Raw genomic sequence first — 26,694 nt, forward strand, 5'->3', positions numbered from 1 at the left:
AGGGCTTGTTTGGGCAGGCTGCCCGCCGGCGCCATTCCCATTGCACTCTTGCTTACTTTTTTTTTCTTAACTCCCTGAAGTATATTCATATAGTGTCTATGAGAAGAAGAACAGAAATTAGAGAATAACATTTATGGACAGTACAGGATACCCTGCCATGACCTGAAGTTTCTGGTAGCAACAAAAACGTGCAGCAAAAATGAAACTGGAATATGGGTCATGAGACCTCATTGATTATTAAATGAGACACTTTACGCAAAACCCTACCGTGTTGCCTGGAGAAGAATTACTCAAGATATTGTAGCTGTTGGTACTGTAACAGCAAATGTCATCAATATTACTACTGTTGGTGCTATTATCATTACTGTTCTATATGATTTCTGAAGCTATTGCTTATCCATAATCTAAAATTATCTCTCTTTTATAGGGGCTCATTTCCCAGGGATAAGTAAGGAAAATGAGGAAAGAAAATCCTCGTTTCTTAACAAAAGGTATAGACTAAAAACAAATAAACAAACAAACAAAAAAACGTCTAGAAAAGTGCAGACTATACCCTTACAATGTATGCTTAGGAAAGTCAGCAATCTTTTAAATCCAAGTTCAGATAAATAAACTAAGATATCAGCATGACAGGGCTGGGATCATGTCACACATTAAAGGAGGTGGACTGTAGACTCCAGAAGGACCTCAGGGTTGATTCTTGCATCAAGGAAGGGGAGAGAAGACGAGTCTGTGCAGGTAGGTGGAGGAAATACTTCAGATTTAAACTCACATGCGTCAAGCATAGCTAACCTAAATGCAGCGCAGTTGCAGACAACAGAAGCTATTATATCTGGTTAAGCAGAAAGATCTATATTAGAGGGTAGTAAATAGCTCACAGAATTTACTGGATGGCCAAGACTGAATGCTACCCAGCCCGGAATTATACCGCCAGGAGAGATATCCAATCACATTACTGAACTTCTGTAGCAGATACCCTCTTGCTGCTGTCTCTTGCTGCTCAGCAGCCACGACAAATGGGACCAGGAAGTAGAACTTCTACAATAGACGTCCCACAAAAACCAAATGCTCCTGCGATAAAGCCTGATCTCTAAGTCTCCCACAATTGTATCAGTTTACGAAATCTTAGCTGCATGGTAATTTCAGACTGTAGATTTTAGCTTTTCAGTCCCTATAGTACAGGAAAATATAAGAGAATGGTATTGAAAGTGGGAGTTGAGGAAACTAATCTGTAGCATCTATCACACGGACATCAGATTTAGAAACTGAGTAGCTTTTTAAGGCATCTTGTTATTAAATCTGGGAATCCCTTCTCATGCCAAGTGGCCTGGAGCTGCTCTAGGGCTGTGGAGTAGCCTCAGAAAACCAGTGTTACCATGAACGTGACGAACAGAAATCCAGAGAAAAAGCATAGACACTTGTCATTTTGCTGAACTCAGAAAGTCTCAGCACAAGCTCCACTGGGTGTTTTCAGTATTGAAAACTGCTCATGTACCTCATGCCTTTTGACTAAAGGTGCTCTCAGGTTGGAGGCACGGATGTAGGTCAGGGTTTCTCAAAACATGTCCTGCACAACGCTCTCATCAAAATCACTTGGGTGTTTGTTAAAATGAAGATTCTTGGGCCCCAGACTCTGAAGCAGAATCTCCTCATTAATGGGAACTATATAGTTGGAGAACCACTGATTTATATTTTTATATGTGCTTTCATTCTCATAGAGTCTAGACTCAGAGTGTAGTGGAAACTCCCAGTTATTCCTATAGAAGCTTAGCTCCAAGAGCTTATTAGTTAAGTCTAAAAGTTGTGAAGTAGGAAGTTGGAAACTCCTCTCTGGCCTTGTGAACTTAAGGGCCTCAAAAGAGCTGAAACTGAGAAAATATGGAAACTCAATAAAAAAGTGCATAATATGTTTAGCTACATTAGCATATTGGCATGTCCTAGGTACTAGAAATATAAATCAAAATTGAATTCATACTAATCCAGATGTTTGTGTGTGGAATCTCTTGCTCAGTTTCAGGAATAAGGTCATGGGCCTAGAAAACTGTTTACAGATGTCTCCAAGGAGATGGCATTAAAACATTTATATGCAAGCTAGCCTCTATGCTCTGTTTTCTAATGGATGTTCTTAACCCTACCAGAAAACGTGAAGACCAACTTCTAGCATGTGGGAGTATTTTCACCTGGCAAGTTATATGGGAACCAGGTAGAACAAGAAAGATTTGGAAGTACTGCTAGTTTAAAAGTCCCTTTTCAAATTCTATTCGGAGACAAATCCCCCATATATTCTGCTAAAATCAACCCACATATATTCAAAACCTATTATGGGCCAAACTCTTTCTAGGTGCCTTCTCACATGTTATTTAATTTTCAGAACAATCCTACTAGTCATTTTCATTCTGTTTCACAGTTGACAAAACTAAAGTTCTAAGAGATTGCGTGCCACAGAGCAAGGAGGAAGTGAAGCCAGAACTCCCTGACAGCGAATCCAGTGCTCTTTCGACTCTATTACTCTCATTAGCGAATACTAACAACCCACTACATCTTACAGCAAAATACGTCTTTACTAAGGACATTATCTCATTTGATCCTAGTGAGAGCACTGAAGGCCTGGTAAGAATGATGTCACCATTTCACAATGGGAAAACAGATACCCCAGGAGATTCAGTAACATTTCATAGGTCACAAAGCTCATAGCAGCATAGCCAGCATTTCAACCCTATCTCTCCCCACCCTTTTTTTTTTCATTAGTTTCACGTGTACAGAACAACATAGTGATTAGACATTTATATACCTCACAAAGTAATAACCCCAATAAGTCTATTATTCATCTGACAGTGTACGTAGTTATTAGAATATTATTTACTATATTCCCTATGATGTACTATATATCCCCATGACTATTATTTTACTTACAGTTGACATTCAATATTATTTTATATTAGTTTCAGGTGTCCAGCATAGTAATTAGACATTTGTGTAATTTATAATGTATCCCCCCAATAAATCTAGTACCCATCTGACACCATACGTACTTTTACAACATTATTGGCTATATTCCCCATACTGTATTTCACATCCCTGTGACTATTTTGTGACTACCTATCTGTACTTCCTAATCCCTTCACCTTTCTCACCCAGTCCCCGCAACCCGCCCCCACCTAGTAACCATCAGTTCATTCCCTGTAGCTATGGGTCTGTTTCTATTTTTTGTTCATTTACTTTGTCCTTTAGGTTCCACGTGTAAGTGATATCATATGCTATTTGTCTTTCTGTCTGACTTACTTCATTTAGTATAATACCTTCTAAGTCCATCCATGTTGTCACAAATGATGAGATTTCATTCTTTTCTATGGCACAGTAATATTTCATTGTACATACGTACCAAAATTTCTTTATCCATTCATCTATTGATGGGCATTTCCATTGTTTCCATATTTTGGCTATTGTAAATATTGCTGCAGTGAACACAGGGATGCATATATCTTTTTGAATTAATGTTCTGGATTTCTGAATCCTACCTTCTGATTCCAAATAAGTGTTCTATTTATCACCTCAGAGTTTTGGGAAAAGGAGTCAACATTACTGTATACCTAGTTTACGATACTCTATTAGACATTTTACATACAGAAGTCCTAATCCTCACTACGCAGGACAATAATAAGTAGACCCATTGCATAGATATACAAGGTTGAAGTTAGTGTTACAACTAATTCAAACCCAAATCTATGAGATACTGCTATAATTACATATTATAAATACACACACACACACACACACACACACACACAGTCATTTAAAGTGTAGAAGACTCTGATGAGAAACGTACAAATAGCTCTTAACAGAACTTTCCATTTGGAAATTCCTAGTTTTGATCACAAAATGTTCTAAACCACTATCCTTAAATATCAAAATAGAACAAGCAAATGTAGTAAAAAAAAAAAAAAAAAAAAAATCTCTCCAGATAGTCAAGATTGTACCTGAAGGAACAAGAAACCAGTTGGCTCATTCTAAAAGCACTTGGCCATGCTTATGAATGTCAACTGGCAGGACAACGTCAAATAACTATGTCCTTCATGCTATGTACCTACAGTCATTCTTGGAAGCAATATCCTTGAAGATCAAGTTATAAACAGAAGTGTAGTCATTGAGGCCCCATGCTCAGAACTACTTGGAAATGGATAGAAAATTGGGTAAGTTGAAGAACTTGTGTACTGAATGATAACAGCATGCCAACCAACATTTTCAGATACTCTGAAAAGTACAATCGCTATAAAATACATGAGATTTTACCAAAGAAAGTGCAATAAAATATTTTCTTTGTTAACCAATAGCTCAGCAGGTAAGAATAATAGTCATTGAGATTTATATGTACTTTCTATAGCTCACAGAACATTTCAAACGTAAACTTCATTTGATTTTCAGATTATAAAACATTTTAATCCCATTGTCTGGACCATAGTAGCCTTTCAATAAATGCGTGTTGCAAAGAACTGAACAGAGTTAAGAATTGTTATCCTTTTGAAACACATGAGGAAATGGAGGGCTAAGTAAGGTTAAGTCACTTTAATGGTGTCAAATATAAGCATTTGCATGTTATTAAGTTTTCCTACTCTTTTGTGGGTCTTTTAGAAACTCTCTAACTCCATATTGTTATCAAGGAGTAACATCAGATCATATAATACATATGAAAATTGGGTTTTTCCATGAAGGTGTCTCTCTATCTTAGTCAGAAAACCTGAATTTGATTAATTTTGGTTTCTAGAATAGAACCCCTGAAAAATTTAAATCTAGATTTTTTTGAGTGATCCATATGTCTGAATCAGTTGTTCTGCCAAACATCCATTACCTCATGACCCAGATTTCTATAATTAAATGAGGGCAAATGAGAATATAGGCAAAATGAAAGTACTGTGTTAATATTAATTGTTATCTGTGAGATGTATTTCTCATAAATATAGACTACAGAAAAGTAAAGGACTTCCTTTATAAAAGAATGAAAGAATTGTCTGGTTAGAACAAAAAAGGTTCATGATTGTACATTTTGAACACAAATATTCAAAGACAAATATATTTGGTAATGGTACTCTTCTATTAGACCAGGGGTGTCCAAACTTTTTTCAACAGTTTTCACGAAGGGCCATATGCGGTAAAATACACAAACAGCTGGGCCACTCACTCTAGGTGAAGTACGTATTGCCTCACCTGGTTTATTTAAGTAAACTAAATATGCTTTTGGAATTTGCTGCGGGCCAATTAAAAATGGATCACAGGCCGAAATTGGCCCGCGGGCCGCAGTTTGGACACCCCTGTATTAGACTATACTGAAAAATGGCTTGAAAATTCAGAGTTTGATGTAGAAAAGGACAGTTGCAGGCTTGGAGAACTTTTAGGAATTCAGTCCATTATAAAAATCAAAAGTTGACCCAGGCATATTCCTCTTAAAACATGATCGCATTGTCTTCATATATAATACTGCAGATTTAGCCTTCTTGATGTCTTCAATGCTTTAAAAATTGTTACTTAAAAAAAAAAATGTTATGGTACTTGGAATGAAGGCGTACTATATTATATTCAAATACAGTGGCTATTTATTGAATGCCTGCTAAGTGACAGGTGACTGTAAAAAAATCTATTGTTATCCCCATTTACAGATAAGGAAACTGAGATTTAGGCTGATTAAGGCACTTGTCCAAGATGACGAAGATAATAATAAAGACATAACTCAAGTTTAAGTATTCCAATGTTGTATCCTACATTCTTTTTTTTAAAACTTTTCCTTAAGTTTCAAAAGAGACCAATGTACGGATCCAGATGGTAACATTAAGTCTTTTATTCTTTTTATTGTCTTTTTATTAATGCAATTATTTTAAATATTTGTTCCATTTAATTTCTCAATTATTCTCTATTTTGCACCTCTATTTAAGGATTCAATTACTAAAATAAACAAAGAGATTTCTGGTATTAAGATGTCCTCTTCTTTCAGATATCACTCCCAAAGCAATAAGAAACATGAACAACAGAATTCCAAGTCTTTTTTTGGCAAAACTTAAAAACATCTATAATCCCAAAGCACCGTATATTATTAAGAGATGTCAAGATGTGGGATTAGTACAAGAAAAAAGGCCCACGGGAGCAGATCTTAAACATGTCAGGAAAGCACAATCACCAAAACAGATGGTGCACTCCAAAAAGCAAAAAACAATAATCATATCTTTGGGGGGGAAATATGAAGGAGATGCCCAGACAACAAAGAGTAGCAGGACATAAGCAAGGAAATAGACTGACATGACATGTTTGCATGAAACAGCCTATTGATGAATCATAATAGAACAAAAAGTCAAAGACTGAAGAAATGAAAACGTAAAAAGACTTAAATAACTAACACACACACACACACACACACACACACACACACACACCAGAGAGGAGAAAGAATAAAGTGAGAGCAGCAGAGGGAGACTTGACACTTCTCAGTTCTACCTATGAAATACGTAGATTCCTGCTGGTCTGCAATATAGCTTGTTTCCTTTCCCATAAAGTTCTTACACATGCAATCCAAGAACTGAAAATTTTATTTCATTTAAAAATAAGTAATATTCAAAAAGAACCAAAGATTCAAGAAAAAAGAAATGATAAAAGCTGCTTTTGCCATCCTCACACACACACACACTAAAAAGAATATATGTATGACTCACTAGAAAACGTTAACAGAGAAAAATCATGACAAAACTTACTGCAATAAACCAAAGAACATTAAAAAAAAAATCAAAGAACCCAAAGTAGAGATACAAGAGCTTGTATCACATATACAAGAGCTTAAAATCTCATTTCACCACATATGTAATATGACTCTTGCTTAAAAAGTCCATTAAAAATCCTCCCTCCAATGTGAAGTCTTCCTTGATATCCCATCAGTGTAATATGTGGTGAAATAACAGAAGAAAGTACAATATAACAGGTCAGAGCTAAGAAAAAAAGGAAAAAGGAAAGGCATAAAAGCAATGAAGATCACATTGTAAGCAGTGCGCACACACACACACACACACACACACACACACACACACAAATAGAATCTTATGAAAACATAGTAAAGACTAAAGAAGACAAGATTGGAAAAAGTAAACAAAATTAAATGGAAACAAGAAATTCATTAAAATAGTTTAGACAAATTATGTTAATGAAGACTAAACTAAGGAGATCTTTCATACATACGATCAGTGCTTCTAAAGAAGAGAACAAAACACAAGAAAAAAAAAGTTCAAGATATATTTCAATAAAATTTCCAGAAAGAAAATAATATTTGAATCCAAAAGTTAAAATGGCCCATCTGTCTGAGAAAATTAATATAAGACAACTAACTACAAATGTACCTAAGAAATGCTAGAAAATCAACACAAATAAATTACCATATGAAACATAGACCAAGTTGTCAAAGAACTACTCACCCTTTATCCCCCAGAGAGGATCAATTTAAGTTTCTCAGGTGAGTTCCACCAAACCTTTAAAACATATATATCCTAAATATTCTTTAAACTGAGTAAAAAAAAAAAAACACTTCCAAATTATTTTTTATGAAGTCAGAAAAACATTAATATCAATTCTGATAATGATAGCCCCATTACAAATACGTGTCAAACATTTTTGAGGTTCATTCCATGTTGTTGGGTGCATCAGTTCTTTTTTTTTTTTTTTCATTTTATTGCTGGGCAGTATTCTATTAATACCTCAGAACTAAGTATTAGAGATGTTCAGAGAGAAAGGCATGAGAACATACACTGATGGGATATCAACGAAGCCTTCACATTGGAGGGAGGATTTTTAATGGAATTTTTAAGCAAGAGTCATATTTTGACAGGAACAAAACACAGTGAATCAGAAGCCATCTCCAAACAAAGGAACTGACATGTCAAATAGGGAGCTGTGGGAACCCCAGGACATGTTTGGAAGCAGTGGAAACTATGTTTGAAAAAGTAAATGGGAGGCCTTAGCCTGATTCCTGGAGCTCATTCTTTATTCATATGGTTATAACCCTCGACCTCATTTCTTCTGCACTTACAGCACTGGCTTCTTTTCTATCAAAGAAAGAAAATCCAAGGGACTGGGGGAAGAATCAAATAGAAGAAATAGAAAAGAGAAGAACACATGTCAAGATAAAGAATCTTAGAGAGTTAAAAAGGAGTTCATTGGAAGAGAAAGTGAAGCAAATTTAAAAACTGAGAAAAGTAAAGATTCTGTTGATACGGGACCAGAAAAGAAATAAAAGGAGAAGGGCAGTTGCTTCCTTAGAACCTGGTAGGTAATCAGACACTAGGGGATAAAAGGACAAAAGACGTATTAAATAACTGTTTTCCATCTGCAGTTACAAATGAAGCAAGTGGATAGTGAGACAAACCAAGGATCAAGTTTCCAGGAATGAGAGATGAGGGCTGATAAAATCAAAGTGGAAATGAAAAGTCTTTGGAAATTAAGAAGACACCAAGATCTCACAAGAGCATGAAACCTATGAAGGGAGGAGAATCCAACATGTGGGCAAGACTTGACAGTCAGTCCACCTGAGTTCATTCATCCCAGCTCACTGGACCTGACAAAAACTGCCTCCTCTCTAAAGGAATTGTACATACAGAGATGAGAAGAGAGGTGCACAGGCTGCTCCTTAGCTCACAGGGAAAAGGTTGCAGGCTTCCACCTCTTTCCCAAGAGAAGGCCTATCTCAGCATCTATGCCTTATCTAAGTTAATATTTGTTCTGACTTAGAGAGGCTGTGGAACAGCTCTGTCTAGTCTTCCATCTCCCTTGAAGCTCAGCCTCTGTGATGTGCTCTAAAGATGTCTGAGGTTATAAAAATATTCATTCGAGAAACAGAAACTCATAGACACAGACAATAGTTTAGTGGTTGCCAGAGGGTAACGGGGGTGGGGGGTGGGGGGTGGGAGATGAGGGTAAGGGGGATCGAATATATGGTGATGGAAGGAGAACTGACTCTGGGTGATGAACACACAATGGGATTTATAGATGATGTAATACAGAATTGTACACCTGAAATCTATGTAATTTTACTAACAATTGTCACCCCAATAAATTTAATAAAATAAAATTAAAAAAAATATATTCATTCGTTCGTTCATTCATTCATTCATTCATTATTTGGACAAACATCTATTGGTTAGCAACTGTGTGGCTGGTACTCAGCTAAGTCCTGCTGAAATAAAGATAAATTAGATTAATTATCATGAAGGCGCCCTAGGCTAGTGGGAGAATAGAAATAAATAATAGTAGCTAAAGCAGACATAGTAAAACATTAATTGTAGACTCTAGATGGTGGGGATATATGCTTTTGCTGCGCATTGCTTTGAATTTTTCTGTAATTTTGAAAACCTTTAATTCAATGTCCAAAAAAATAAATTACAATACAACATGACAAGCGCTTACTAGCATTTAACCCAAAGTGAGGAGACCATCATTTTTCTAACAATTGCTAATGGGTACAAGACAAGAAGAGGTCTGTGGTCAGGGAAATTTGGGAAACATCGGGTTAAACATGTTTCTTTACTGTTTCATATATTCATACCTCTAAGATGTTCTATATCCCTTAGATCAGATATAATATATAGAATTTTCCAGGTGTATTTGATTATAGGATTTCTTCCCCAGTTATTTCTCAGCACTTGTGTTTTAAGGAATAGACAATGGGAGATGCTAGATTAAGGATTAATTCCCCTGAGCTACTGCTGTCCTGAAGAAATGCAATGTGTCACACAGGTAATGTCATGTGTATTGTACATGGGGATTCCTTTTTTAGCTCATAGCCTAAAGAGGAATTTACTTCATCATGTGTAGTGGTTTAAAGCACACAATGCAGTATTATAGCACCATAATCATTCATGGAGACCCTGGGTGAGGAACTTATAAAATATGAAGAACAGAAACACAAAAATAAATTGATAAAAAAAAAAAAAAAAAAACATAAAGACTTACTTCAAACACATACACAAGCAAAATTTAAGAACGTTGAAAATATGTAGTTAAGGACCCTGAAATGAGAGCAGGGCATCTAAGTCCAGATGACATGCAGTAGAGGAAAAGCAGAACTGGAACAATGCGGGCTGCAAAGACACATTTTTTTTGCCCCATTGGCTTAGAGACCTTTCATAAAGGAGAACTGGGGATGAATATCAGCGCCCCACAAACACTATTCAGATTTATACCGGAGTAGGCTGTGTAGTAAAACATACATAATTCTCTACAAGAAGACATTTTCCACAAGTCCTTGGGACTTTCTCTAAGTCCCAAATGAAAAAAACCCATCTAGGTATTGTGTGAGGTATGCATATGTCTGCATTGGTAAGGAACCTGCCAGACAATAGCTGTTAAATTTTGCTTCACAGGGTGGGTAAATTAAAAAAAAAGATGACTTCAGAGAATGCTCTCTTAACAGGCCTACGTTCTCTCTTGCAGTGCTACACCTTACGTGATAATAGGAGTATTTCAAATATTACACTTTATTACAGTTATTAGTTGATATTTTCACATAACTTTGAGAAGATTTTTTTCATAATCATCAGAATTACTTGGGTATGCATGGACTCCCTAATCAAACTGTGAGTTCATTAAAGATGGGACTGCACATTTTTACATGTTTGTATTCCATATGCAGATTCCCAAGGTCCTAATGTGCCATTCTAAAGAGCTTGGATGTTATCCCAAGAGCAATTGGAAGCACTAGAGCCTTTTCAACAAGGTCAGTTTTTAATAGGACTAGATTTTCATTTAGAAAGCCCTTTGGCTGGATTGTGGAAAGTAGATTAGAGGCAGGAAGCCAGGTGGCAGAGAGGCCAGTGAGAAGATTGCTGCAGTAGTGTAGGTGAGAGATGGAGAGGGCTGAAACGAGGGCACTGGCATAGAAGAGTGGGCACTCAGAGGGTTTTAAGTGGTAGAATAGGCTGCATTTGGTAACTCATAAGATGCTGGCGATAAATAAGAAGGTATAGCCTTTAATGACAGATGTTTCTAGCATTGGTGATTCCCGTGACTGAAAAGGGGGGATACTGGAAGGAGAACCAGGCTGGAAGAGAAACGAATTAACATGTTCATCACAAACAGCTCTTTGGAAAGCGAGGTGCTGTGGAAACACAGGGAAATAGAGACCATCTCTAACTTACCACCAAGCTAGATTCCAACTGTTTAAAGTCAATTGCTTAGAAACCGAAATATATTTTTTCCCCAAAAGAAGCAACACTAAAGATCCTGATTGAGCCTGAAGGCTATTTACTCCCCAGTGGCCACAGAGTACGGTATCATTTCTGTGGGAGGGAGGGAAATGTTGAAGAAAAAGCCCTGGGCACATGGGAAGAAAGCTTAGGACCTTGACTCAAGTTCATCATTGACTAGTCTCATCATCTGCTTTCTTAGTTTGTCTATCAATAAAATGAAGATTGTAAACAAGGATCTACTTACCTAGGAGAGTTGCTGTAAAGCTCAAGGGAAATAGTCTATAGGTAAGTATTTTTGTATACTGCAGCATGTCTTTTAACACTTTGTAAGCGGGCATTTTCCCGCCAAATCGCGTTGTAACGCGGGGCTTTTTTGACATTTTCTCGCCAAAATTAGACTTTCCATAAAATATTCATATCTTTCTATCTATTTGATATTTTTCTATGAAACTTTCAGTGTTTTAGTTTAAAAAGAGGTCTCTATTTATTTACTTTACAAAATTTTTGCCGGTTCCAACTAGAGGAGATATGACGAGTTTACTCGTTTCCCACAAACAATGTGACTAAAGGTAAAATTTGAAAGCAGCCATTTAGTTAGCTGGTAATCCTCAAGGGCATATGATTCTGGATAGCTGGGTGTGAAACCCAGTTGAGAGTTTATCCTTTAAGCATGAAAACATTTTTTTCCCTAAAATATTAACCACTTCACATAGGCATGGAAAGCTTTCCAAAATATTGCTTAAGAGCACACTGAACATGAGGCTAAGACTTAACTACTTGTTGAGTAAGTTGCAGCAGTCAGTTTATGATCTTATCCTTCTCTTTCTTTTCTATCGATTCTTCCTCATCTTCCAGATCTCTTAAACGTGGATGAGCCCAAGGACTTAGGCAACAGACCTACTTACTTCTCTACCTGCACTCACTTCCAAGACGATCTCATTCAGTCCCGTGGCTCTGAATTCCATCAAGATACTCCCGACTTTCAATGTTACACCTCCAGTTTTAGCTTTTTTCTTGAACTCCAATCTCATATACCCAACTGCCTATTCAGCATCTTCTTTGTGTGTCAAATAAGCATCCTAAATATAACATAGCCAGAATGATTGCTGATTCTCACCCATGCACAAACTGCAAAACCTGTTCCATTCTCTGACTAATCTCAAAAAGGGCAGCACCAGTTGGCCATTTGCTCTGACCAAAATCCTTGGACTCAACCTTGACTCCTCTCTTTTTCTCAGAGTCTGCATCCAATCTATCAGCCTAGACTGTCTGTTCTACCTTCAAGGCCAATTCCTACTCCAACCACTTCTCACCAGCTGCACTGCTACCTCTCTGGCCGAACCACCAGCATTTGTCCCGTAGATTATTACAAGACCTCCTAATTTTCCCGCCTGTAACCTATTCCCCAAGGAGTGGCAGGTATGGTCATGTTTATAATTTATGCCACCACTTTGCTCAAAACCTTCCAAAGACTTGGAATAAAATCCAACGTTCTTTAATGATCTGTTAGGCCATGCTAATCTGACCCACTTCTCCCATGTCCCCTACTCCTACAACATAGCACAAATCCTGCCTCTGAGTCTTTGCTCAGATGCTTTCCTTTCCCTGAGACTCTCCCTTTGATATCTGGAAGGCTCTCTCTCAGTTCATCCCCTTCTCTGCTCAAACCACGTGTCAGAGAAACCCCTCTGACTTCCTTTAGCAAAGCAGCACCACCACCCTCCAGCTCCATCCTTCTCTCTCCCACTCCTTCTTTTACTCAATAGCATTTTAACAACATCTGCACATTCTATATGCATTTGTATAAAAAATTTCAGTGGTACCTGTGGTCTGCGGATTGCTGTCCGTCTGCAAACTGTGACCAATCTGCAATGAGAAAAAGAAAAAGTACTCTGAAACTTGTTTAGTAACTTGACAGAAGTTTATGTCTGGAGAAGCTAATAAAAGAATTAGAAGTTGTGTTTTGTATTTATTTTTTTCAATATGTCAGCCTATAAGAGATTGGAAATTTTTAAAAAAGAAAACACTAGCCGGGGCAGCTGGATGGCTCAGTTGGTTAGAGTGCAAGCTCTGAACAACAGGGTTGTCGGTTCGATTCCCACATGGACCAGTGACCTGTGCCCTCCACAACTAGATTGAAAACAACAAGCTGCCGCTGAGCTTCTGGACGGGTAGCTGGATAGCTTAGTTGGTTAGAGTGTGAGCTCTAAACAACAAGGTTGCCAGTTCAATTCCTACAAGTGATAGTGGGCTGCGCCCCCTGTAACTATAGATTGAAAATGGTGACTGGACTTGGAGCTGAGCAGCGCCCTCTACAACCAGATTGAAGGACAACAACTTGGAACTGATGGGCCCTGGAGAAACACACTGTTCCCCAATATTCCCCAATAAAATTAGAAAAGAAAAGAAGGAAAGGAAAGGAAAGGAAAGGAAAGGAAAGGAAAGGAAAGGAAAGGAAAGGAAAGGAAAGGAAAGGAAAGGAAAGGAAAGGAAAGGAAAGGAAAGGAAAGGAAAGGAAAGGAAAGGAAAGGAAAGGAAAGGAAAGGAAAGGAAAGGAAAGGAAAGGAAAGGAAAGGAAAGGAAAGGAAAGGAAAGGAAAGGAAAGGAAAGGAAAGGAAAGGAAAGGAAAGGAAAGGAAAGGAAAGGAAAGGAAAGGAAAGGAAAGGAAAGGAAAGGAAAGGAAAGGAAAAGAAAAGACAAGACTAGCCTTTCACCAAACAGAGGTTGTCTAAAATGTACTGGTTTACTTCACGCACTGGACTGTGAGCTCCAAGAGAGCAGAGTTTGGATTTTTATCAAACATTCACTAAACGCCTACTATGTCCCTGGCCCTGTACTGGTGTCTGGGACTCAAACTTGAATAGGGCATAGACAGTGCCCTCTGGGAACTCACAGTTCACTGGAGGAGAGAAACGCATAAAACCAAATAGCAGCAGTGTGTGAAAGTCCAGCAGTGCAGACAAGGTACATACCATTTCTAACTTACAAGTTTATATATTTTCACACCTGAAAAAAATAACCAACACTGCAAGTGTGTGATAGCATGGGAATAAGTGGTCATGGAGAGCTTTCTTGGGGCTGCACTAGTATGTGTCTCCCTCCCAAGTCATGGGAGTACCTTTGTGCTTCTTCCCTTAGCGTCACCTTACATATCACACACATGTTTGTCCACGTGGTCATTATTTACCCCAGTGGCCCATATTCACAGCGTGGTCTGAAGACCAGTCCTGTGTTATCAGTATCAAATGAGATAACTCCCTTTTATCCTCTCTGCCTTTCACACACACCACATCCATGTTCCCTAACAGAGACAAGTCTTCTGTTTCCAAAGTTGGTCTGGCAGAGGGTGAGTTTCCTGCTAAGCTCCATAAGTTGCAAGCAGAAGTAGGAGGACAAATCACCGCTGAGATCCAAAAGCTTACAACTACCTGACAATGCCAAAGGGTAGCCAGGGAACCTTTGTATACTTCAGGTTCTCTGGACCATAGGGGAAAAAAACAAAACAAAACAAAAAAAAAAACCACAACTCCTCCTAGTAGTACTTCATAAAAAAGTCACCTCGCTCTCTCCACTGCAAGCCTGGAAGTACTTTGAAGGTAGGTAGCATGGTTTTCATAATTGTTCCCATCCCCCAAACACACAACACACGTTTGGTTCGGCGCCCAACAACCGGAGTGCCCTCCACAATCGGGTATTTTTAATACTCATTTAAATCCTATTCCTTTCCCCAAAAAATGCTTTGAGATAATTAACAATAAAGAAAGAGGGAATAAGGATTTAGTGATCAAGGTATGTTGCCTAGCTCTTTGATTATCTACTCTTCACAGTGGACCAGGGAGGAGAGAGGTTACTCCCATGTTACAACGAGGAAACAGGCTCCAAGGGGCTAGGTGGGGAGACCAGGCTTCAAATCACGTCAGTCTGGTTCCAGGGCTGTGGACTTAAATAGAGTCCTGGAAAAAAAGGAGGAAGTAAACATGACAATACCCAGGACACTGCATTAGAATTAGCTACAAATATTTTTGGTTGCAAAATTTCTAGTAGCTGTAGTATGAAAAAGGAGGAGAAGCAGGAGAAAAAAGATGAAGATGAAGAAGATGAGGAGATGAGGAGGAGGAGGAGGAGGAGATGAGGATGGGAAAGAAGACGCATATTTTTTGAACTTTCATATAGAAAAAGAGAAAACAACTAATTCCTCAAAGGAAAAATTTCTCACATGAGATTTTAAGTGAAAGATAATGAGCTGAAGAAAAAAAATGTGGTTGTCAACAAACGTATTCATTTATTCAACTCGACTGAGTGTCCTGTATGTCTGGCATCAGGTTGAAAGCTGAAGTTCTCTGGCTACAATGGCCAGCCAGGGTGCCTGGTGTCACAGGGGTTAGAATTCTAAAACAAACACAGACGGGGCTATGCATTTTCTCAAGAACAATAATGTTATTTTCAAATAACAGTGATCAAAATCAAAGTATTCTATTCTTCATAATATCAAGGGAGTAATAACAAACGGACATCAGTCAAACCTCTCGGTAAATTCCTAAACTAACACGGCCCAAGGACACAGCATTCTGGAGGAGCTAATTTGACCCAAAGATAAAACACAGAGCAGTGGATAGAAAGCGCGTCCCTTTACCCTAGTTTTCCCAGGAACTACATCTTACAGCCTGGCTTGATGGAAGTCATAGTCCTCACTCAAACCAATAAACAGGCTTTTCTGTGTTGCTACTGGAAGGAAATCAGTCTGTTCTAGATGCTGATTTAGTGGCTAAGAGAACTGTTATGCTAGAAAGATGAGAATCCAAACCAATGCCATTCAAAAATTCATGTTAACTAAGATTCCTCTTTTCTCCTTTGCTGCTTGCTTCATTCCTCTCCAATACCCCTCCACCAGCCCAGACACACAACAGGACAAAAAATATTTTATAGTAATACACCAGAAATGAACCTCTGATTGGATTGGGATGTTATGGCCATTACGTGCTTCATTTTAGGGGGATTCCTTCCTTCTGTCATTCCAGACCTTAATTTACTCACAATTATAATCACTCATTCAATGAATAGTAAATGAGTACTGACTATGTAGGCAACATACTAGTGTCAGAGATGCCCTCAGGAAGTTTACAATCTAATGGAGGAACTGGCAAACATACAATTAAAATATATGAAAAAAAAATATGATAAGTAAATTTCTATAATAGAAATCGAACTTGGAGCCCAAAGAGAAAATGTAGTGATGATAGTATAACAGTATAATATAGTATAATCACTACAATGATAGTGTAATCACAATGAAACATGGAAAGTAGAACAGACTTTATAAAATCTTCTATTTTCAACAAAACAAAGCATTTTAATCTACTTGTTCTCTTCCTACACTTATCTATGTTCAGACATAGTCGACTTTCCAAAGATGCATATAATTTTTTGTTATTTTTATTTCTTATGTATTTAGAACATCTGAATATTGCTCTGTATCTTTAGAATTATCACACAATAGTCTCCTAAATCAATTTCTCATAATTTTCATATCAATTTTTCTATCGTTGGATGCTTAGATTGTTGCCAAAGTCTCGCTAGTATAAATGACACCATAGTGAATATCTTCCTTTTTTCCTTTTATTCCATTTGTTCCCTAGGATAAATTCATAGAAACAAAATTTAAAAATTCAAAATGTGTGAGCATTGTATAATTACTCATCCACATTTGCTAATATGCTTTCTAAAAGGTTTGTATTCATCGATCCGGCAACTATTAATAGGTATAGATAACCACAAATTCAAGCAGTATATTTTCCAAATTATTAGTACTTTAATCGGTATAAAAATAACAAGTATCATATATTTATCTTTGAGGGTCTTCAGATATTTTTGCAACTTGTACGTGTTCTTTCGATAATCAAGACATTAACCATTATCATGTTTGTTGTAAATATTTTCTCACGATAGATTATCTCTTTCTTTCCTGAACAGATATTTTATCTTACCTGGTCAAATCAGACTATTTGCCAGTTTGTCATTTAATCTAATATCTCAAAACTTAAAGCCTCAGTGTCACTCCAGAATGTGATATTCAATTCCATTTTCTGTTCTACTGTTTTTAATGGCATATTAATGGTGTTTGGCAATTTTTTGTATTCTCTAATTCATATGTAATACATTTTCACTTCTTAATTGGGACTTTTGTGTGTTTAATTACATGATACTACCTCACTATTTCAATTATTGCGTATTTCCTCTCATGGTTTAATATATGGTGCATTTGTTCATCATCCACTTTGTTCATCACCATTCTTTGAAGAACAGGCATTTTTTAGATGAATTTAAGAGTTGTTTGATAAAGTTGTAAGGAATTCAGCAGAGATCATAATTGATCATTATCTAAACCTGTAAGTGCATTTGAGAGACACAAGCAGTTCAGAATTTAACTTTCTTGGCAAGAAGATCTCATGGCTGCCTTCATTTAAGCTAAGAGTCTGTGATCTAGAGTCAAACAGACTGCATTTAATCTCGGCTCTGCATTCATTATGTTAGGTCCAAAGTTATTTATCCTTTTTTACCTCAATTTCCCCAAATTTCCCTTCTTTCATATATAAAAAGTAGCACATGGTTTGTATTGTAAAATATTTACTTTTCTTTATATGATCTATTTTTCTCTATTTTCTTTTTGATGTTTCTTTTGATATAGAAGAGGTTTTCATTTTTTGTTCTAGTAGCTACCATCATCTAATACCCTTAGTATATTTTTCCTTACCTGGGCTACTACTATTTGGTTTTTCATCTTTTAATATATTCTCTGACTCACATATAACCTATGGATCAATCACTGACCTTTTTTTTTGTTTTAACTCTTTTTTTCTCCTCCATGTTTTGTTACATTAGTTCTACTTAGTGAAAACATAAAATTCACATAACATTTTTCTGTATCCTTGTTTTGGTTTTAGATCTTGCTCCATTTTTGTTAAGTCTGAAATCCACAGTTAGATATATTCCATGCCCACCAATGTGCCAAACTTTCCCCAGTCAGTGCTTACTCAGCAGGTGCTCCTAAGTGCAGTATTCCCTGAAGTCTTGCATGTTTAAAACTGTTATTCCTTAACCTTGATTTTTAAGTACAAGTTGGCTGGATACAAAATCATTCACTAAAATTGTATTTCATCAAGTTCTTTGAAAATAGTGTTTCACAATCGTCTTTCTTTGTATTTTGCTGTTGAGAATTCCAACGCCTTGATTTTTTTTCTTTTTAAGTAACTTTGTCTTTTTGCCTTGAGATCCATATGCTGTTTTACAATTTATTGTTCAAAACTTTGATGCAGAGTTGACTGTTCCTAGTACTGCTGTAACAAATAATCACAAAGTTAGTGGCTTAAAACAACATAATTTTATTATCTTAGCATTCTCGAGGTCAGAAGTCCGAAATGGGTCTCAATGGGCTAAATTTAAGGTGCTGGCAGAACTGAGTTCCTTTTGGAGGCTCAAGAAGAGAATGAATACATGGTATTTCCTTGCTTATTCCAAATTGTAGGGGTCATCCACATTGCTTGGCTTGTGGCCACATTCTTCCATTTATAAAGCCAATAATGTCTTACTGAGTCCTTTTCATACTGCCATCTCTCTGGTCCTTTCTCTTCTTCCTCCTTCCACTTATGAGGAAGATAATCCAGGGCAATCTTATCTCTAGATCATCTGATTAGCAATCTTAATTTTCTCTGCAACTTTAATTCCCCTTTGCCATGTAAACTAACATATTCACAGTTTCCAGGGATTAGGATGTGGACATCTTCGAGGTGGGGTATTATTCTGCCTGCCATGTCCTACTTGCACAGAAATGGCCTTTGTAGTATTCTATACCTTTTAGTGCTGTAGGTAGATTATGGGTGGTTTCGTTTGCTCTCCTTATTGGTATGTATGGTGTTTGGAGAGAATACAGAGAGATTTAGCTTTAGGGAACTACCATTATCCTACTAGAAACTTTATTTCACTCACTCATCATTTCAAAGGCCAGAATACAGTTTCATATCTCCATCCCTTTGTTTGTAACACATTTATTAATCAAAATGTCCTGTATGCTTTATGAAACCCTAGCTCAGGTAGCAATTCTATCATACTTCCTGCACACAAGACTTCTTTAAAACTTTGCGTTTAATCTATCATTCCATTTGCTGTGTTGTTGCAGCTATTCCTTTATATGTCCCACTAGACCAGGAGATGCTTGAAAGTAAAAGATTATTTCTTATTCACTATTGTTTACCTACTGCCTAGCATAGTGTATGATGATATTGATTTTATAGCTACTATTTATACTGAGTACTTGATGCATTATTATTAATGCTCACTAAAATTCAATGGCATAGGTCTGATTATTTTTAATTTACAGAGGAAAAGAGACCGAAATTGTGTTCAAAATCAGAGTCAATAAATAGTGCTGTAAACTTTGATCTTAATCCAAGTCTATTTGAGTATATACAAATCTTAGTCTGTTTTCACTTCATCCCAATATGTTCCTGGAGAGACTAAAGAAGAGTGGAGCATTCTTAGAACTGTCAACAAAAGAAGATTCCAGAAAAAAATTCCAGAACTCTACTGTTCACTCTTCCTTCATATTCCAACAAAATTACATGGTCTCCCTGGAGGCCAAGAACCTCTGCTAGGTGGACAAATATAAAACCTCTCAACTAGAGCACAATCTAAGTAATCTTGGCACTTAACATTTTATTTAGAACAAAAGGAAGCAAGGCCTTGATCATTTTCTCAAGAAAGACTAGATGAATTTTAGAAGCTGTGGGGACTTTGGACATACACATATGCTCAAGGCTCACGTAGGCTTTCAGAAAAAGTGGTCCTCCTAATACCGATAAGCAAAATGCTCCGAACAGTCACCCACGTCCTCAGAACAGGCCTAGAGAAGGGACACAATTCCTTATTTTCTAAAGAGTGGACAAAAACTCTGGCCTTGGCTCAAAAAGACCAAAATTGAAATATAAATTTGCTGAGTGGAAACAGATTTCCAGGTACAGACCACCAAGAATCCATAAATCCCACGTTAAGATGGGAAAATAGAACTAACAGGCAGAAAAACCAAAGAAACGAGTGACAGGCTCATGCTGACTAATTGGTTGTGGGCTGGACTTGGATGCTAATTTTGCAGACTCAGGGATGTCTTTCACATCTGTGGGTGACACCTAACTGAGAGGAACCAGAGCGAAGCAAAATCATGAACCTAAAATAAGAGCCCCTTTACTTCTACTTCCAAAACTTTCCTTGAGAACTGGTTGCGGTTCTAAGGGCAGTGATGACTCTACAGCCCTAGAACAATGTGAAGTCAGGTCTATGCAAAGAAAGACACAGTTCCTTCATGATGGTTCCCAAGACCTAACAATGACTCCTAGTAGGGGGGGTTGCAGACCTCAGTAAGGTAACATACGCCAGGAAGAAATCAGAAGTCAGAAGGCAGTGCCACCAAACAGTAAGAGGACTGAGGAGTGCTAAATAATGTTCCTCGAGAGGAAGGCTCTCATACTGCTGGTACCAGATAAAATCGACGAGTCACAATGACCTGAGAGAAACCGGCTCCAAAAGCAACTTTTGCCTCTATTATTACATCGCTTAGTGGCTTTGAGGAAGGAACAAAACCAAGCCAAAATGGCCAAGTTAATGTGTAAGAGCCTGTCAGCTGTGAAGGGCCACACGGCTCTGATATGTAGGACAGGTCCATGACTTGAAAGGGCCATTCCCATTAGAACACAACAGTGATGTACCGTGTTTTCCCGAAAATAAGACCTCACTGGAAAATGAGCCCTAGCATGATTTCTCAGGATGACATCTCCTGAACATAAGCCCTAATGAGTCATTTGGAGCACAACTTAATAGAAAATCCGGTCTTATTTTCAGGAAACACGGTACTACCTCCCATTTCAACGAACAAAAATAAAACCAAATGGAAACAAAACAGACAAAAAGAGGAGGAAACCTCTGTTGCCCCCAGAGCTCTTTCCAGTCACCGCCACATTAGTCGAAGAAGGATTGCCTGTTCTTATTGTCTCTATTTCCTTACCTTCTGTTCTCTAATGACAATACTCCAAGTTCTCATCCCCAGCATGTCCCCCAAACCGCCCTAGAACAGCCACCAATGCCTCCCGCCTTCATGAAGACAATGGATAACTTTTAGTCTCAAGCATACTTGACTTCTCAGTAACATTTGGCAGAGTTAACTTCCTTCTCCCTCTTGAAATACTTGTCTCTCTTATCTTCTGGAAGAACACCTTTCCTGTTTTGTTTCACGTTTGTTGTTTGCTCATTCATTGGTTTATTAGATTTGCTGGCTATCCCTTCTCGGGCTTCTTTGCTAACTCCTCATTCTAGTCTCTAAATGTTAGAAGGCCCCAAGGCTCAATCCTCATCTCAGTGCTTCTCTTTTTATTTGCACATGCAAAGCATGCTCATCCAGTTTCACAATTAAATATCATCTATCCAGTCATGATGCATAATTGTGACTCTCCAGCCCCCAAATCTCCCTTAGTTCCACCTTGTTGACAAATACGATGCTCAAAATTCCCACCAGGATGTCTAACTGGCTTCTTAGAATTAATGAGCCCAAAAGAAAACTTTTGATTCCCATTCATTCCTGCATCCTGTACCTTTCCACCCACCCCTTACCTGTTCCTCTGCAGCCTTTCCCAACTCAGTAAATGAGAACTGTACACAGACTGAAACTTAGAAGTCCTCCAATCCATATGTGCCAAATGGTATTTACTCATCCTTAAAAAATATCTAAACATTGACCATTTCTCACCACCTCTGCCTGCACACTTACCACCCTCCTTCAAGTCTCCATGTCTCACGTGAACTAATAGGAGGCAACAGCGCCCCCACTGTCCTTCGCTGGTACCTCCAGCCCAGCCTCACCTCAGCTGCACTGCCCATTTCTTCCCTGCGTTACCCCAGCCAGAGGGATCCTTTCACACTAAAGTCAGATTGTGACATTCTGTGATGAAAGCATTCCAAAGGCTCCCCATCTCAGACTAAAGTCCAAATTGTTGGTCTTCTTAACCATGACATCTGCATAGCTAATGCTTTCACTGCCTTTAAGTGTTTGCTCAAATGTCACTTTTTAAGGGGTGCTGACACTGACCACCACATTTAAAATTGTAGCCCACCATCCCTCTACTCCTGATCCCATTTATTCTTATCTATTTTTAATGGGACTTCTCTCCAGCTAAGATGTTATATAATTTACTCTTTACATTTATTGTTTATGGTCTCTTGCTCTCCACTACAATGTCAAGTTCTACAATATTTGTTGTCTGATTCCAAGGTAAGTCCTGAGAGCCTAGACAAGTAGCTGGTATACCATGAGCACTCAATAGACACTCATAGATTGGCAATGGCACCTCTGTCTTGCCTTGGTGACTTGCCCCTGCTAGTTCCCCGGCCTCATCTCCTATCACTCTTCTTTTGCTCTCTGGGCCCCAGCCAAACTTGCCTTCTTGCTGTTCCCCAAACATATCACTCTCCTTCCTCCCTCAGAATTTTGTGCTTCACTTCCCTTTACCTAGAACAGGCATTGTCTGTGTCTTCATGTGGGTTACTTCCTTATTTCATTCAGAGAATACTTTCCAGACCCCTGGGTTGAATGTGTGTTGTTGGACTGTACCACTGTCCACCAAATGCCCCCATTTCCCACCCTGTGATGCCCCACCCAGTGGGAGAATAAAGGAAGTTAGGAGCAGATGTTCATTTGCTTTGATTAATGAAATAGGGATAGAAGCAATGTGTGCCACTTCCAGGAAGAAGCTTTAAGAGAAGAGCCAGTGTGTGGTTTGTTCTATCTTTCCTCTCTGCCACCATGACCCGAAATGCTCCAGATTGAGGTTGCTCTGTCAGTCTGGGTCTCGAAGTAAAAAACATGGAGCAGGAGTACAGCCAACCTATGGTAGACATATTGCAGGAGCAAGGAATAAGCTTGCTGATTTTAAGCCACAGAGACTGGGAGCCTGTTTGTTACTGCAGCGTAACTTAGCCCTTTACCTTCCACAGCATTTATCATCACCTAAAAGCAGAATATGTTTTTTATTTGATTACTTGTTCCATATCTCCCACTGGAATATAAGCTCATGAGGATAACAACTATGTTTTGTTCACTATATTGCTACCACCTAGAACAGTAACTGTAGGTGCTCAACAGACACTTATAGAATTTATTAATGAATGCATATGCTTTAGGACAGCTAGTGCTGGGGGCTCCAACCTGTGTGTGTAGGTGTTCTGGAGCTGCCATCTCTCTCAAAGAAAAGAGTATATAGAAAATGCTCACCAAGCAGCTTTCCTCTCTAAAAATCAGCATCCCTCCATCCTTCCCTCCTGCTTCATCCTGGTGTTGGTGCATCTGGGTAAATTCATCCCTGACAAGGGGAAGCCAAGAGAAGGTGCCCTGTCCCACTGTGCTCCACACAAACAGCTGGGAGGGCCCTCCTACCCAAGATCCTCATTTTTACTTAGCCAAGCTCTCCTCTTTGCTTTAATGAGAAAGTGGGAGGGGGCTCTCTTCCTTATAGTTACGGCATACAAATACCACAAGGGGCACATGGCTTGTTATCTTTGCTTTCGGCCTGTTTTTTTTATTATTTATGCTGGTGAATATTAAACTCTCTGTTCTTTATCTGCAATAAGCCTAGTAGGTCTCAACAAAATTGTTTGGATTCAAAGAAAGAAAAAAAAAAAAAAAAGAGAAGGAAGCAAGAGAAAAACATCAGCTTTGTTTAATCCCAAACTTTGACCAAAGAGAAAATTGCTTGTTTACTTAATGTGATTATGGAGACTAAACTCATAAAGCCTCAGGAGAGACAGTGAAAAATCATCTAGTTTTCCTCTCTCCCTTTTCCACCTTGTCCCAGTGTTGAAACTGTTCTACACCCTCCCTTCCAAGGGCCTGTCTCTCCTCTACTGCTCGCTTCCAGTGATTCGGAACTCGCTCTCTCACCCAGTCTTTGGACTGTTGGAAACGTCTTCCTCAAATTTAGCTAATGTCTGTGCTCCGTAACTTTTTGTATATTATCCATAGCTCTACTCCCTGACATACAATCAGTCTAATCCTTCCCCTGTTGGCCAGTTGTTTGGAGGGTTGGAGGAGTCAACTGTACTTTTCCAGGGAAAGGCACCTCTAAGTAATCTTTTATAAAATAATAAGTCACGTGTAGGAGGAAAGAGCCTTGAAGGAGGCAAAAGGGACAACACACGCTTCTGCCCAGAAACAACAAAAAGCATGGCAGATTCCGAAGTCTGAACAACATTTAATGTTGCAGAAGTTCTGGTCCTAGAAGATTTTTGGGAAGACAGGGGTGAGCAAGGAATGAGCTTAGAGAAGTAGAATTCTGAAGGTGCTTATAGCTCCTCTTAGGGAGTTTGGATTTTACTCAAAGAACATCAAGGAACATTGACCTGTTTTGCACAGGGAGTGACCTGACCCACATTTTAGGGAGACCATCTTGACTGTCGTGCAGAGAATGGATGAAATGGGGGTAGAAGGTAAAAAAAAAAATGAGCGGAAACCTTTGAGGAGGCTCTCTTAGTAATTAGGGTTCAAGATGATGGCAGCCTGAACAAGGAAAAAAAGCAATGAGGTAGACTGAGTTTGGCAAAATTAAGGGATACGAAGGAGACAGAACTTGGTGAATGTCTTTTTGATTCCCTGTGAGACGGTCTAACAGCCTTATACAGAAATTCTCTCAGAGCAGTAGTATATACTTTATTGGGTCAAAAGCCTGGCATTCACTTTGCAAGGCCAGTGCTTCTGTAGCATCCCCTCACCTTTCTTGGGCTTCAGTTCCCCTGATTACTGTTTGCTTATCCTATTGGCAACAGGCCAGATGCATTCACCTTGGCAGAGGGGGGGAAAAGACAAAACTCAGGCAGGAAGAGAGGACTCTGTACTATGTTCTCTTAGAGTAACATGTCCCCATCAGTGTAATCATAAATTGACAAAGAGCCAGAATAAGATTCTATGTAGGAGGGTGCCGCTTGTCAAAGGATGATAGACTGCACAAATACAGAAGTATTTAATTTGTTTTCTTTCAGAGTTCAAACAATGCTTCAGCATACAGATAAGAATTGCCAGATGTTATGCCAATTTAACAATATTAGGCTTCCTCCACCTCAGTTTTGGGAAGCAATAGAGGGACATGGTGGGATAAACCTGCGTTTGAATCTCAAGCATATTCTCTTAAAAGTTGTATGGCCTTGGATACCTTGTGTAACTTCTTTCTCTCTTAAATTTCTCATGTGAAAAGCAGGATGAATAATACCCACCTGTCACTGAACAGGGGTTTGGAATCCAGTGCTCTCAACGGCCTATACTTCACAACTCTTTTTTCTGTCCATAACTTAAACATGAGTTGACCACTCTCAAGAAATGTCTATTGACTTTGAAAGTTCACCATGCGCTCATCTCTGTAAACTCTCAAGGAAAGGAAAACATTACACCCCAACCCCAAAACCATGGTGGCATGACTACAACTGTGCTCATGGTACAGGACTCAATCTTCCTGGAACCTCACTACACGCTGAGTGATAAACAGAGCAAGGGTCGCCATGTCTACTTAGAAAGCATGAAAACAGAGGTTACTTGACTTGCCCAAGTTCACAGTCAGAGAAAGACAACTAGGACTCGAATGGAGGTCTTCTAACTCCTGGAAAAACCTCTTCACTCCTAAATTTGAGTCCTTGCTGTCAGAATCAGCCAACAGTTTGATCCAGGACTTCTGGGTCTGCTGCCCCTAGAAACAATAGAGAACAACAGCCGGCATGTTAACAGTGCCCAACTTCTGGTTATTCGGACAAACCAGAGCAAGGAAGAGAGAATGAGGAGAGAGCGAGGAATTTCAAAGCTCCAAAGACCATAGCATGCCAACTCCTCATTCTAGAAAAGACCACCATCACTCCCCTGAGGTCACGCTGAATTCATAGCAGAGCCATGACCAATTGCAAAGGAGAACATTAATTTAGGAGTTGACTTGAAAAAAATCTGTGGAATCATCATTGCTAGGTTTCATTACTGCCATTAATTCAATTAACACTTACTGAGCACCTGCCATGTGCTACAGCCTATACAAAATTCTGGGATTCAGAGAAGGAAAAGACATAATTTCTTATTTTTGGAGACATTTACACTCACAGACACACACAGACACACACACACTCATGCATATTTATAAGAAATATTAATTGACTAACTCCAAGAGCAGAGCACTATAATTTACACATAAGTACTTTATATGTTAATTAATCCTACGAGGTTAGGCACTATTATCATTATCTTAAAGACGAAGAAACTGAGGCTCAGAGAACTTAAGCAATTCTCCTAAGGTCTAAATAATATAGCTAGGATTTGAAACCAGGCAATCAAATTCTAATATCAATTCTCTAGTCTACTCTAGTGCAAGGAGGAAACCTCCTTAAAAAAACAAGTTCAAAAAATTTCAAAGGGATGATA

General features: G+C 38.5%; 1 long non-coding RNA gene across 1 annotated transcript in view; it reads right to left on the reverse strand.

Annotated features, from left to right (window-relative positions):
- Positions 1-13,078, reverse strand: part of LOC141571356 (uncharacterized) — a 226,196-nt gene extending 213,118 nt beyond the window's left edge. Inside the window, exon 1 of the long non-coding RNA XR_012496115.2 lies at positions 13,034-13,078. This is a non-coding gene — a long non-coding RNA (uncharacterized LOC141571356). The remainder of the gene's footprint in view (positions 1-13,033) is intronic.
- Positions 13,079-26,694: the final 13,616 nt, after the last annotated feature.

Source organism: Rhinolophus sinicus, chromosome 16, assembly GCF_057876585.1.
Source record: "Rhinolophus sinicus isolate RSI-liver-muscle chromosome 16, RSI-T2T, whole genome shotgun sequence".
Lineage (NCBI taxonomy): Eukaryota > Metazoa > Chordata > Mammalia > Chiroptera > Rhinolophidae > Rhinolophus > Rhinolophus sinicus.